Below are 14,086 nucleotides of genomic sequence, written 5' to 3' on the forward strand. Positions count from 1 at the left end.
AAATACAAAACCGGGGCAAGTATTCTAAGATATAAGCAAAAAAGCCATGCAGAAAGAAGAGAACATGCAAGTTCTATGAAACAAGGGCAGACAGAGGCCAAAGTTGGTGTGCCTTGTGGAAATGAACAAGGCTGATGATTCACATGAATGTTGTAGTGAGAGAAATACCAAAATACCACTAATTCAGAACACACTTGTATTTATATCTATACATTTTCTAGATTGGAGCATGACTGCTGTCTCCACCCCAGTTTCTTCAAACTTTGGTCATAAATATTTTAGGACTTCCTCATAGTTGCATCCATTTAACTAAGAGATAAATGATTTAAAGTAGTTTGATTTATAACACATTTCTCTCATGGAAATTCAAAATCCATTAACTGTGATCAACTCAGACACAGAAGTTGTAGATTTTAGGCACCCATGTTTTTTTCTTCTGCTATCAAAATTGTGAGGAAAAAGAAAAAACAAAACTTTAATGTGTTTTTTAAACTATGGACTGTTGGATGTTGGAATTATGGGTAGAATTGGAGCAATCAAAGCAAAATGGCATCACAATTCACCCACTGCAATATAACAATATGTGATATATGAAAAGGGTTTTTCCTAACAACACCATGACTTAAATGAAGACTGAAAATAATAAATATTATAACCTGACATTTGGCAATTAAGGGAGATAGTTTTTGGACTCTGAGAATTATTAATTACATTGAAAATGTGCCATAACCTCCCTCCCCGTTTTAAAGAAGAAAGGAAGACACAACATAAAATCTTCAATAGGCTACACAGTGTTAGGATGACATATTGTAATAAGATATAGAGCCTCTCATAAAAAAAAAAATATCAAAAGGAAATAGGAAACTAATTATGAAGCAGTGTTCTGTGGCATTTTCTGTGCTGTGTCATATGAAAAATGCTTGAAAGATGAAGTAAAATGATGTAGTGTGGCAAAGCTAGCAGTTAAATATCCTCACTTTCTCTAGGAGTTGCCTGCCAGTCAAGTTACTGACTGCAAATGAGAATAATGTCTATGGCTAGCAAACCTGACAGAAACATCCTGGCACTTCAATAATGAATATCATAAACTTGTCAAAATAGGAAAATGTTTTCTTGAGTTCCATAGGTCTTAATGACCATAACCCATGCAGTGAGTTTCATACAATGTGGCTTTTAAAAGCATAAATACACTAATGATCTTTCTCTGTGTGGTATAAAGGATATCTGTTAAGTCAGTGTTGTAAAATCTTTAATAATAATTATTCTTAGCATCAGGATGTATATAGGAGGAAAGTTGTCATATAAATACATTTTTTTTTAAAATAAGAGGTATTTTTTTGTTGTTTCAATCCATCTTTTTTTTTTTTTTTTTGAGATATTTTTCAACAACTGATGATTCTCGGTGTGTATATTTTCATACCTATGAATTAGGCATTCAAAGCTTCCAGAAGGCTCAGATGCATGAACAATTTATAAACTGATGGACCTTTAGGTCCACTGTGCAGTACAAGACCTGGCTGATTTATGTGGAGTATCCATTCCCATCACCAGAACCTATATGTATGGGCTCTCTCTTGAACTGCTTAGTTTCCTAAAAAGGATTCTAAGCTTGGCCAGGTATGCTTAGAAGGTTTGAGGTGAAGATCAGAAGTTTTATGGTGTAAGACACTTTTTTTTTCTTTTCCTCAGCTTCATCAGTGTTCAATGGGCCCAGGACAGAATTTCTCTTATTCACTTTTCCAAAGAAGCAGATTTCTTTTTTTGACAGAAGTGGAGGAAAGCAGTCCCTTAGCTAGCTAGTGACAGGGTTATCAATTATCTTCATAGATGTTCAAGCAGTCCTCCTTTCAGCATCTCTGCCTTGCACACATTCTTCCAGAGAGATGCATTGGTCCCAAGTCACTGAGCATTTGGAAGGAATTCTCTGGAAGAAACCTATGGGATTCTTGGACTATTCTCCACCTTATCTTGGACACTCATTTAGGCACTTCAGATAGATACAGCAAACCCTATGTCATTTATTATTTGTACATTTACTTTCTTTGGCAAACTTGGTTAGCATTTCTCATCTGTGGTCATTTTTGTTTCCTGTATCTATCTATGAAGATTTAGTCTTTTATATATATATATATATATATATATATATATATGAATTGTGAAAGTTGGATGGGTAGAGATAAATATGTGCATCTTATCACAGCTTACTAAAATTCTGTTATAATATTTATGTTACTGTTAGGTAGTTAGAATAGGAAAATGGAGTCCAGAGTGGTGGTGGCTAAAAGACTAGGAAGGGAAAAGCCTGTGAAAATAAAACAAAGGAAGGTCTGAAGACTGGAATGAGGACCTCAGGTAGAACAAACAGCACTCCTGGCTAGCCCAATTTACACAGGGTAGGCCCAGAGGGAGGGGGAAAAAAAACATATAAAAAGAGGAGCCAAAATTGGGCTAGGGACTTCTCTTCACGTCTTTTGGGTCAGCCCACCCTCACACCTCAAGGATGTATTCACCTTTGCTTTATAAATAAAATTGAGCTGTAACACAGAGCTGTAACATTGGTGTCTGAAGAAATTACATGGGTCTTTAACACTGGTCCATCCATCACTTTAAATTTTTGTTGTGACAAGACAGAATCGAGCAAATTACATACGCCCCCAACATTACTAAAAATATTCTAGACATTTTTCTTTTTAATAACTTAATATGTTAGATTATCAGCTAAACATTTACATTTTCACACATATTAGTGCATAAAAATTCATTCCTTTAAAATGTGTATGTTCAGTTTCCTCCTGAAATTTTGAAATATTTCTTCAGTGTGATATTTTGAATTTGAATTCTCATAATTCTAATATCTTTATTGAGATTTTATCTTATATCAACACAAATTGTTCAGTGACTTCAAACTGATATTCACTTGAATTCTGTTACTTCATCCTGTCCAGCAATTATGTTATTGTCTCTCTCCTTCCTTAAAAACATGTTGCCACCACATCAAAACAGAATCTCAAAAAACAGAAATAAGCTTTCAGACAATCTTATAGTGTTGAAGTCAAATAAACCAGATCATAAGGTAGGAAACACATGCTATAAATCATTTTTTTCGAAATCTCAGTGTGTGATCAATAGAACACAAAATATGTCACTAACTTATAGAATAAGAATTTAGTCATAAAAGCATTGAATTATCATTTACACTCAAGAGTTATTTCAGCTAGAATTGATTTAAACTATTAGCTGCAGCCATGAATTTAAAAGATGCCTACTCCTTGGAAGGAAAGTTATGACCGACCTAGATAGAATATTAAAAAGCAGAGATATTATTTTGCCAACAAAGATCCATCTAGGAAAGGCTATGGTTTTTCCAGTGGTCGTGTACGGATGTGAGAGTTGGACTGTGAAGAAGGCTGAGCGCCAAAGAATTGATGCTTTTGAACTGTGGTGTTGGAGAAGACTCTTGCAAGTCCCTTGGACTGCAAGAAGATCCATTCAGCCCATCCTAAAGGAGACCAGTCCTGGGTGTTCATTGGAAGGACTGATGCTGAGGCTGAAACTCCAGTACTTTGGCCACCTCATGCGAAGAGTTGACTCATTGGAAAGCACCCTGATGTTGGGAGGGATTGAGGGCAGGAGGAAAAGGGGACGACAGAGGATGAGATGGTTGGATAGCATCACCGACTCAATGGGCGTGAGTTTGAGTGAACTCCAGGAGTTGGTGATGGGCAGGGAGGCCTGGCATGCTGCGATTTTGGGGTCACAAAGAGTCGGACACGACTGAGCGACTGAACTGAACTGAATTCAAGATTACCCTATACATATATACTTATTTTTAAATTTTTATTTATATGCATGTTGATGTATGGCAAAACCAATACAATATTGTAAAGTAAAAAAAATAATAATAATAAAAAAATTAAAAAAAAAGACATCTATAAGGCATTGATATGTATCTCTGGCTTTCACCGATTCATTCCATAATGAAAGTGAAATTTGGCTTTGTGAAGCTTACAATAATCAGTTTGTTTGTTATGAGTATCAAGGAGATTTTTAATAGTATAACTATCTTTTCCTGGAAATGGTGCTGCTAACAGAATCAGTTTTATTCAGGATTTTTATCCAAGGTTTTTATCCTGATAATCATTGTTTTCTTCAAATACCTTAAAAGCCCCAACATATCCCTGACTACAGTTTATTCAAGTGACCTTTCCTACAAACAAGGAACAGTGCCTCTCCAGTTGCAATACGGTATATATTTTCCTTAATGATACCAAATGACTCCATTGTATCCTAATCACATGCTAATATTTATTGTCTATTTCCTCAAAGGCAACTTGAGCCTCAGGAAACTTGACCCTTAGGAAATACAAATCTACATTAAGTCATGATTTTGCTTTCTTTGTGCACAAAATTTGTCTGTCAGTATGGGTATAAAGCTTCACCAGGACATAAAGAGAAGCCACAAAAGAATAAATAGTACATGTTGCAGAATGTAGTCAAATCCTAACAGCACCATAGGATATGATTGCTGATTGGCTTGTTTTCGGTATGTTTCCTAGTGCTTTTGGATCCAGAGAGTACAATCTGCAGCTATAGCTTTCCCAAATGCAGACCTTTCCATGGCCTTCTGGCCTTCTGAGAACAGACCAGCAACATACAACATCCTTAGCAGTTTACTGTTTTTCAGTATACTGGCACTGCTTTATTTTTGAAGAAAAGCATTTTAAAAACAAACTATATTGCAATGAAATAAAATAGAGGGAAAATACAGTACTTACTAGGACATATTAGAAATGTATTGAGGGACCAAGTAAATAGAATATTCAAAAAAATAAAAACAATAAATTTCAGTAAACTTTATTTTGTTCCACTTATGGGTAGAAAAGCATGAGTTTCTTGATGCAGATAAAACAATCTGATATTAAAGATTCATGTGTAGTGGGAGGTATCTAATTGCAACAACAGTTTATGGAATTTGCTTCTTTCTAAATTATCATTGAAGTATAAAGAATTAACATCTCAGATGCTGAACTTATTGAGAAGTACATCTATGTCATGAAATATTTCATGTGGGATCATTGTGAGCCATCCATTTTAGGAAAACTAAGAATTTTCGTTAAGATGAACAGTATTGTTGGCCTTTCTACAGTAGTCCCCCTTCTCCACGGGCTTGCTTTTTGTGCTTTCAGTTACCTGTGATCGACCAAGATTTGAAAATAGTAAATGTAAAATTCCAGAAATAAGCAATTTATAAGTTTTAAATCACAGGCCATTTTGAGTAGCATGATGAATCTCACACCATCCCACCCTGTTGCTCCCAGGATGTGAATCATCCCTCTGTCCAGTGTATCCATGCTGAATATGCTACCCACCCATTAGTCACTTAGTGGCTGTCTCAGTCATCAGATCACCTTCCAAGTTTCACAGTCAGTGCTTGTGTTCAAGTAACCCTTATTTTACTTAATTATGGCCCTGGAGCACATGAGTAGTGATGTCGGGAACTCAGATGTTCTCTCACTGTGCTTCATTCATAAATTAAACTGCATCATAGGTTTGTATGCATAAGAGAAAAACACAGGACATGTAGCATCTGGTACAGTCATCCATTTCAAGCATCCACTGGGGGTACTGGAATATATTCCCTGCAGACAAAGGGGGTTTCTATATTTTATTTGAGTGTAGATTCCTATTTCCAGCTAAATCTTTGACCCTGTAGAGAGAAAATTAGATGATAAATAGGTAGGTAAATAGAAGGTATTTGGAAGGGAGCAAATCATTAAAAGAAAAACAAATGATAACAATACAATAAGTATAATACTAAAATTACTTTTGTATACTTCCTGTGTTCAGGTATGCATGTATTTATTGATTTATATCCACTGTAGCTAAGATGCTATATAAAAAGCATGAAATTTGGACAGACTTCTATTTACTTCCTTCCTTTATCTACCTAACTTTTTTTTTTTTTTTTACCATGCCATGGAGCATGTAAGATCTTAGCAGTGGGATCTTAGTTCCCTGACCAGACTGACCAGAGGTAGAACCCATGCCCCATGCATTGGGAGCTCAGAGTCTTAACCTTTGGACCACTAGTGAAGTCTCCCTAATATCTTTAACATAGTTAATGTATATTGTAATCAACCTATTCCATGCCAAAAGTAGTCTTTCTTTGAGTATCTAATAGTCTTATGACTTTGCTTCTGAAGATTCTGTTTTTACTCACGCAATCATTGGGGAATACTATAATAGATAAAGCATGAACAAAGTTTAAGAATATCCATTAATATAAATCTCTAAAATGAACCAGTCCCTAAGTAGTGCTAGTCATATTCTCAACTACCTCTTACTAAATTGATGTGTAATGAAATATTGAAAGTCTCTACATATATTCCACATCAATTATAAATTTACTTATGTTAGGAAAAATCTAGATACTTTAAAAGCAGGAAAATAAGAAGGATCATCTTTTACATTTTTACACTGTACATCATACAATGAATTGTATAAACATGTTTAACTGTAATTAAATGAAGAACCAATAAGAAACAAAACCATGTTTTTAGTTATTAGTAGTGCATAAGGAATTCTTCTAATAGAATTTTAAACTTTCCTCTCAAGTTGTTTCAAATTAATAGGTCATTAAAACAGGGCCCTGTAAAAGAAAATTCATCTGACTTTACCTCACTGCTTATTATAAGATAGCCAACTTAAAAAAAATAAATAAATAACATGGAGTAAATTCTGGATAAAGTTAAATGTATAGACTGAAAAAATACTCTATACTAAAGAAATGCACTGTGTTACCATAATGTGTTAAACATTGTTACTTATCATTTGTTGCAGCCACACAAAAGGCATAAAGAAGACAAGTCCTTGCCCTGGAGGCCTACACTCTTAGAAAGTAAGTTTAGCAGGTAAAGTAGCTGAGAAAAAGAATCACTCCATATGAAACATTTATCCCTAGTCTCCTTTTATCTTACCATCTGTTAAAACAGCAATCTGAAATGTAGCCCTGCTTTAGAAGAATAATCAGTTAGCTTGAGACCTTGATACTGTGAGTATTGGAAGTTTGTATTTTGTGAAAAGGGTATCCTTGGGTACAAAGAAGCACTGGTGAGCCATTCTTTCAGAAGGCAAGATTTTATGTTATTAAATTATTTTCTATAACTTTGAATGACTTGGAAATACACAATTGATCACTGTGGCTGTTATACTTGAGTTTCAGTGGAGATATGAAAACTAAATATAACTGCATATATTGCACCTAGAGAAAATAATACTGGAAATTGCTAGTGAGACCAGAAGTCAGTAAGAAATGAAAAACAAAGCAAAACAAAAAACTTTCAAGGAGAAAGTGACACTTGAAGAAAAGAAACTGACATATAACAGACTGACCTCCGTGTTCAAAGGATAATTTTGAGGTGAAATGGGAAATAAATTTGGAATACAAAACAGAATAATAGTTTGGGGGATCTAGAACCAAGACAGTGAGATTATGGGCAACTCCTGTCACTCTTCTCATTCTCAGGAAAAAGGATAAGTAATATTTTTAAAGTGGTAATTTTTAGAGCTCAGTTCAGTTCAGTTCAGTTCAGTCGCTCAGTTGTGTCCGACTCTTCGCGACCCCATGAATTGCAGCATGCCAAGCCTTCCTGTCCATCACTAACTTCTGGAATTCACCCAAACTCATGTACATGGAGTTGGTGATGCCATCCAGCAATCTCATCCTCTCTCGTCCCCTTCTCCTCCTGCCCCCAATCCCTCCCAGCATCAGGGTCTTTTCCAATGAGTCAACTCTTCACATGAGGTGGCCAAAGTATTGGAGTTTCAGCCTCAGCATCAGTCCTTCCAATGAACACCCAGGACTGGTCTCCTTTATTTTTTTTTATTTTTTTTTTTTTTGTTTGTTTGTTTTACTTCTTTTTTTTTTCCAACTACAATTTTATTTTATTTTTAAACTTTACAAAATTGTATTAGTTTTGTCAAATATCAAAATGAATCTGCCACAGGTATACATGTGTTCCCCATCCTGAACCCTCCTCCCTCCTCCCTCCCCATAGCATCCCTCAGGGTCATCCCAGTGCACTAGCCCCAAGCATCCAGTATCGTGCATTGAACCTGGACTGGTAACTCGTTTCATACATGATATTTTACATGTTTCAATGCCATTCTCCCAAATCTTCCCACCCTCTCCCTCTCCCACAGAGTCCATAAGACTGTTCTATACATCACTGTCTCTTTTGCTGTCTCGTACACAGGGTTATTGTTACCATCTTTCTAAATTCCATATATATGTGTTAGTATACTCTATTGGTGTTTTTCTTTCTGGCTTACTTCACTCTGTATAATAGGCTCCAGTTTCATCCACCTCATTAGAACTGATTCAAATGTATTCTTTTTAATGGCTGAGTAATACTCCATTGTGTATATGTACCACAGCTTTCTTATCCATTCATCTGCTGATGGACATCTAGGTTGCTTCCATGTCCTGGCTATTATAAACAGTGCTGCGATGAACATTGGGGTACACGTGTCTCTTTCCCTTCTGGTTTCCTCAGTGTGTATGCCCAGCAGTGGGATTGCTGGATCATAAGGCAGTTCTATTTCCAGTTTTTTAAGGAATCTCCACACTGTTCTCCATAGTGGCTGTACTAGTTTGCATTCCCACCGACAGTGTAAGAGGGTTCCCTTTTCTCCACACCCTCTCCAGCATGTATTACTTGTAGACTTTTGGATCACAGCCATTCTGACTGGTGTAAAATGGTACCTCATAGTGGTTTTGATTTGCATTTCTCTGATAATGAGTGATGTTGAGCATCTTTTCATGTGTTTGTTAGCCATCTGTATGTCTTCTTGGGAGAAATGTCTGTTTAGTTCTTTGGCCCATTTTTTGATTGGGTCATTTATTTTTCTGGAGTTGAGCTGTAGGAGTTGCTTGTATATTTTTGAGATTAGTTGTTTGTCAGTTGCTTCATTTGCTATTATTGTCTCCTTTAGGATGGACTTGTTGAATCTCTTTGCAGTCCAAGGGACTCTCGAGAGTCTCCTCCAGCACCACAGTTCAAAAGCATCAATTCTTCGGCACTAATAGATATTACTTGAGTGTAACAACTCTTTTTGTATTATTGTATATTCTTGTATTATTTGTATATTCTTGTATTATTGTATATTCTTTTAGGTAAATTTGAATGGAGTTAGATTAATTTTATTTTAGCACAATTTTAATGATAAGAAAGGAAAAGAGTCTATGGCTAAAACAGAGCAATATAAGTCATGCTCAAATAGAGATATATAATGTATTCACTCCACTCAAAACTCAAAAACACACAGAAGCATGCAAGTTACATAACTAGAGATAAACTGAATTAATATGTGAAAGTATAATATATATAAATAAAATACATTATTGAAATAGATTAGGATATACACAGCCTGTTCCTATAACAAGTCTGTGTACTATATTAGTAAGACTTTTCTGAGACAGGTAAGCCTATTTGCAAAGCTCAGTCATTTATTACTCTTATGTATTTATTTTTGTAATTACTTAACATGGGAATTGCACTAGATAATATTCAGTAAGGCCCATTCTAGTGCCAACATATTCATGTATATAAATATCTTGCATTATTTCCTTGTTTTGTATTGTATATTTTGCCTTTCAGCTTGATTTTTTAGGTTTTTAATATTCATGGACTATAAATTCTGGTTACTTTTCTTTGCCTATAATATAGAGGTACATGACTTTCACACGTCTTCTCCCATGGTTAATTATAGACAACAATATTATCATCAATTAATTAAAAAGTACCTACAAGCCTCTCCTAGTTATCTGACACTATATCAGGTTCTGGAGTTTTGAAAAAAGTTGCAAAGCCTATACTCTTGTGGAACATATTTTATACAAGGAGAAATAGACAAAAAACAAACACAAGTACACGTTTTTACACAAGTCTGATGTAAAGCTAATTTAGAAATCAAACTGTGATGTATGGTTTATAGGAAACAACACAAGATTTTGTTAAAAATAAGAGTGGTGGAGGGCAAGGGGAGTCTACATATACAAGACAGCTATGGAAGGTCTCTCTGAGGTGTAAAAACTAAAAGATGAGGAGGCTCAATCATACATGTAAATAGAGAAAGAACTCTGGTGTAATAAAGAAACCAAGGAGCTACAGATTTGAGAGTTGAGGAGAATTGTATATGATGACTTTGGAAAGAGCATGATGAAAATGTCTCAATGTCCTCCAAAGCTTTCATTTCTGCATTTTTTCCCCAAATATCTCTTTATGTTTTGCTTTCAAATTCACCCCTCCTCAAACTTGCCATGGAAGTTAAAAGGATTACCCCACCTTGACCTCTGAGGTAGGCCAAGAACATCTTCAACCAAACATTAAATTGAGTTCGCTTGTTCACATTGACTTTGTCAGGAAGTTTACAACTTGATTCATGCCAATGACAGAGAAAGCATCACAGAGTATCACAGAAAATGTAAGAGACTCTCTTTTCCCTACATGATGCTTGTTGTTTGTGACAAATAATATAATTGTATCAGATGAGGAAAGTGGGAGCAAACTTATTTTGAAGAACTATATTACCTTGGACAAAATAAATAAATATAATATAGCTCAGTGTATTTAAAAGCCCAGTTAATACTGATTAACTTTAAAACGTTTTATATTGACCATTTGAGAATAAACAGCATAACAGTATAATTGTTCTGGTAAACATTCATGTGTGCATGCTAAGTCACTTCAGTCATATCCAACTCTTTGTGACCCCATGGACTGCAGCCTGCCAGGCTCCTTTGTCCATGGGATTCTCCAGGCAAGAATACTGGAGTAGGTTGCCATGCCCTCCTCCAGGGGCTCTACCCAGCCCAGTGATGGTCCTGTGTCTCTTACATCACCTGCATTGGCAAGTAGGTTCTCTAACACTAGCACCATCTGGGAAGTCTGGTAAACATTCATATATTTAGTCAATTGCTTTAGCCTGCCTTTACTACCTAGTCTGATATTTTTCATACAATGGTGCAGTTTTCAACCTGAAATCATGTTTGTCATATATACAATGGAATATTACTTAGTCATAAAAAGGAACAAATTAGGTCACCTGTAGAAATGTGGGTGGAAATAGAATGTGTCATACAGCATGGAATAAATAAGAAAGAGAAAAACAAATATCACACATTAATAAATATGTGTTGAATCTATAAAAATCTAGTTCCAGGGCAGGAATAGAGACACAGACATTGAGAATGGATGTCAGGAGACAGTGAAGGAAAGGAAATTGTGATGAATTGTGGGATGAATTGTGAGTTTAGGTTTGACATAAATACGCTACCATATGTAAAATAGAGTAACCTGCTATAACACACAGAGAGCTCAGCTCAGTGCTCCCTGACCTAGATGGGTGGGATGAAGACAGTACAAGGGAGTTCAAAGAGAAGGTGGGTATATGTATACATATAGCTGATTTACTTCATTGGACAGCAGAAACTAAAAAAAAAAAGTCTTTTGTTATCTCATTTTAGTTTTTTTTTTTTTTCCTTCTTTTTTTTCTGTGAAAAATACCATCAGAATTTAGAAAGAGATTCCATCAATTCTGTAGATTACTTTGACAGTACGGGCATTTAACAATATTAATTCTTCTGGAATCAAGGTTGCCAGGAGAAATAACCTCAGATATGCAGATGATACTACTCTAATGGCAGAAAGAGAAGAGGAACTAAACAACCTCTTGATGAGGATAAAAGAAGACAGCAAATAAGATGGATTAAAACTCAGCATTCAAAAAAGTAAGATCCTGGCATCTAGTCCCATCACTTCATGGCAAATGCCTGGGAAAAAAGTGAAAGCAGTGACAGATTTTATTTTCTTGGGCTCCAAAATCACTGTGGACAGTGACTTCAGCCATGAAATTAAAAGACTCTTGCTCCTTGGAAGAAAAGCTATGACAAACTTAGACAATGTATTAAAAAGCAGAAACATCTGTTTGCCCACAAAGGTCCATCTAGCCAAAGCTATGGTTTTTCAGTAGTCATGTATGGATGTGAAAGCTGGACCATAAAGGAGGTTGAGCACCAAAGAATTGATGCTTTAGAACTGTGGTGCAGGAGAAGACTCTTGAGAGTCCTTTGAACTGCAAGCAGATCAAAACAGTCAATCCTAAAGGAAATCTACCCTGAATAGGCACTAGAAGGACTGAAGCTGAAGCTCCAATACTTTGGTCACCTGATGGGAAGAGCTGACTCACTGGAAAAGACCCTGATGTTAGAAAAGACTTAGGGGAGGAAGAGTAGGGGGCAACAGAGGATGAGATGATTGGATGGCATCACCAACTCAATGGACATGAGTTTGAGAAAATTCCAGAAGATAGTGAAGGACTGGAAAGCCTGGTGTGCTGCAGTCCATGGGGTCACAAATAGTTGGACATGATTTAGTGACTGAACAAATTCTTCCTATGGACTCAAAATATCTTTTATTTCTTTTTACTTCAATTATTTTCATCTATGTCTTACAATTTTCATTGTACAGATCTTTCATTTTGTTAGTGAACTTATTCCTAAGTATCTACTTTATCTTATTTTATTTTTTGATGTTATTGTATTATAATGGGAATGTTTTCTTAATATCTTTTTCCAATAGTTGTTGTTAGTATGTAGAAACACAACTAATTTTGTATCCTATAATAAATAAATTTGTGTACTAGCTCTAATATCTTTTGGTGGAGAACTTAGGGTTTTCTACAAATAAGATCATGCCATCTGAAATCAGATACAATTTGTATTCTTCCTTTAAAATATATGTGTCTTTCATTTATTTTTCATGCCTAATTGCTCTGGCTAGGACTCTTAAGTATTGTGTTGAGTAGAAGTGATGAGACTGGGTAAACCTGAGTTGTTCCAGAACTTGAAAAGAAAATTTTCTGCTTTTCGCCATTGAGTAAGATATCACACGGTATACTTGACATATAGAGCTTTTATTATGAGAAGGTATATTCCTTCTACACTTAATTTGTTGAGAGTTTGTCATGAAAAGATGCTAAATTTTTTCAAATATAGTTTTTTTCTTTTTCTACCCAGATGATCATGTAATTTTTGTCCTTCATTCTATTAATGTGGTGTTCACAAATACTGATTTGCATATGTTGAACTATCCTTGCACCCTAGGGATTAATCTCATTAGATATTTCTGCATTATCCTTTAAATGTGCTGTTGAATTCAGCTTGCTATATTTTGCTGAGAATTTTCACATATATGGTTACCAGGGATATTATTTTCTTGCAGTGCCTCATAGGGCTTTGGTATCAGGGTATTCTGGCCTTGTAAAATAAGTTTCAGTCTGTTGCCTGTGACACAGGCACACATTACTCCTCCAAGGTCACTCTATGAGTGGAACTAGAGCCACAGTCAAGGCCAAACATGGATGTAGATGAGTCTACAGGGGAATGGGGCTCTTTCTGGGCCTGTAGCCAGGACCATAGTAAGTCTGCCACCAGGGCATGGTGTGTCTTCTCAAAGTATTTCTCTTCAGTCTTGGGCTTCATGAGGGTTTCAGAACCTCCTATTTGGATCCCAATGCTCATACAAAGGCATTTTTATCCACAGGTAGCTGGAGAGACACAAGTGAGATACTGCCTGTTATATTATCTTACTGACCAAACCCCTCCTTTACTAAAATTTTTCAATAAATCCATTTCTAGCAAGGACTATGTTACTATAGTAACATATTGTAATAATGTGTCTATGTGCCTATCTTGGTGGATATCATTTTATATATGATTTGAAAACTTAGTATGCAGCATATACTATAAACACAAAATACAATTTCAGTTAAAAAAATGCTTAATGCTATCAAAAGCTATTTGTGTGTGCATGCTCAGTTGCTTCAGTTGTGTCCAACTCTGCAACCCAATAGACTGTATCCCACTGGGTTCTTCTGTCCGTGGGATTCTCTAGGCAAGAATATGGAGTGGGTTGCCATGCCCTCCTCTAGGGGATCTTCCTGACCTAGGGATCAAATCCACATCTCCCTGCATCTCCTGCATTGCAGGTGGATTCTTTACCCATGGTGCCACCTGGAAAGACCA

General features: G+C 35.8%; 1 pseudogene; it reads right to left on the reverse strand.

Moving 5' to 3' along the window:
• Positions 1 to 13,543, reverse strand: part of LOC133254342 (UDP-GalNAc:beta-1,3-N-acetylgalactosaminyltransferase 2-like) — a 77,092-nt pseudogene extending 63,549 nt beyond the window's left edge.
• Positions 13,544 to 14,086: the final 543 nt, after the last annotated feature.

This window comes from Bos javanicus, chromosome 9, assembly GCF_032452875.1.
Source record: "Bos javanicus breed banteng chromosome 9, ARS-OSU_banteng_1.0, whole genome shotgun sequence".
Lineage (NCBI taxonomy): Eukaryota > Metazoa > Chordata > Mammalia > Artiodactyla > Bovidae > Bos > Bos javanicus.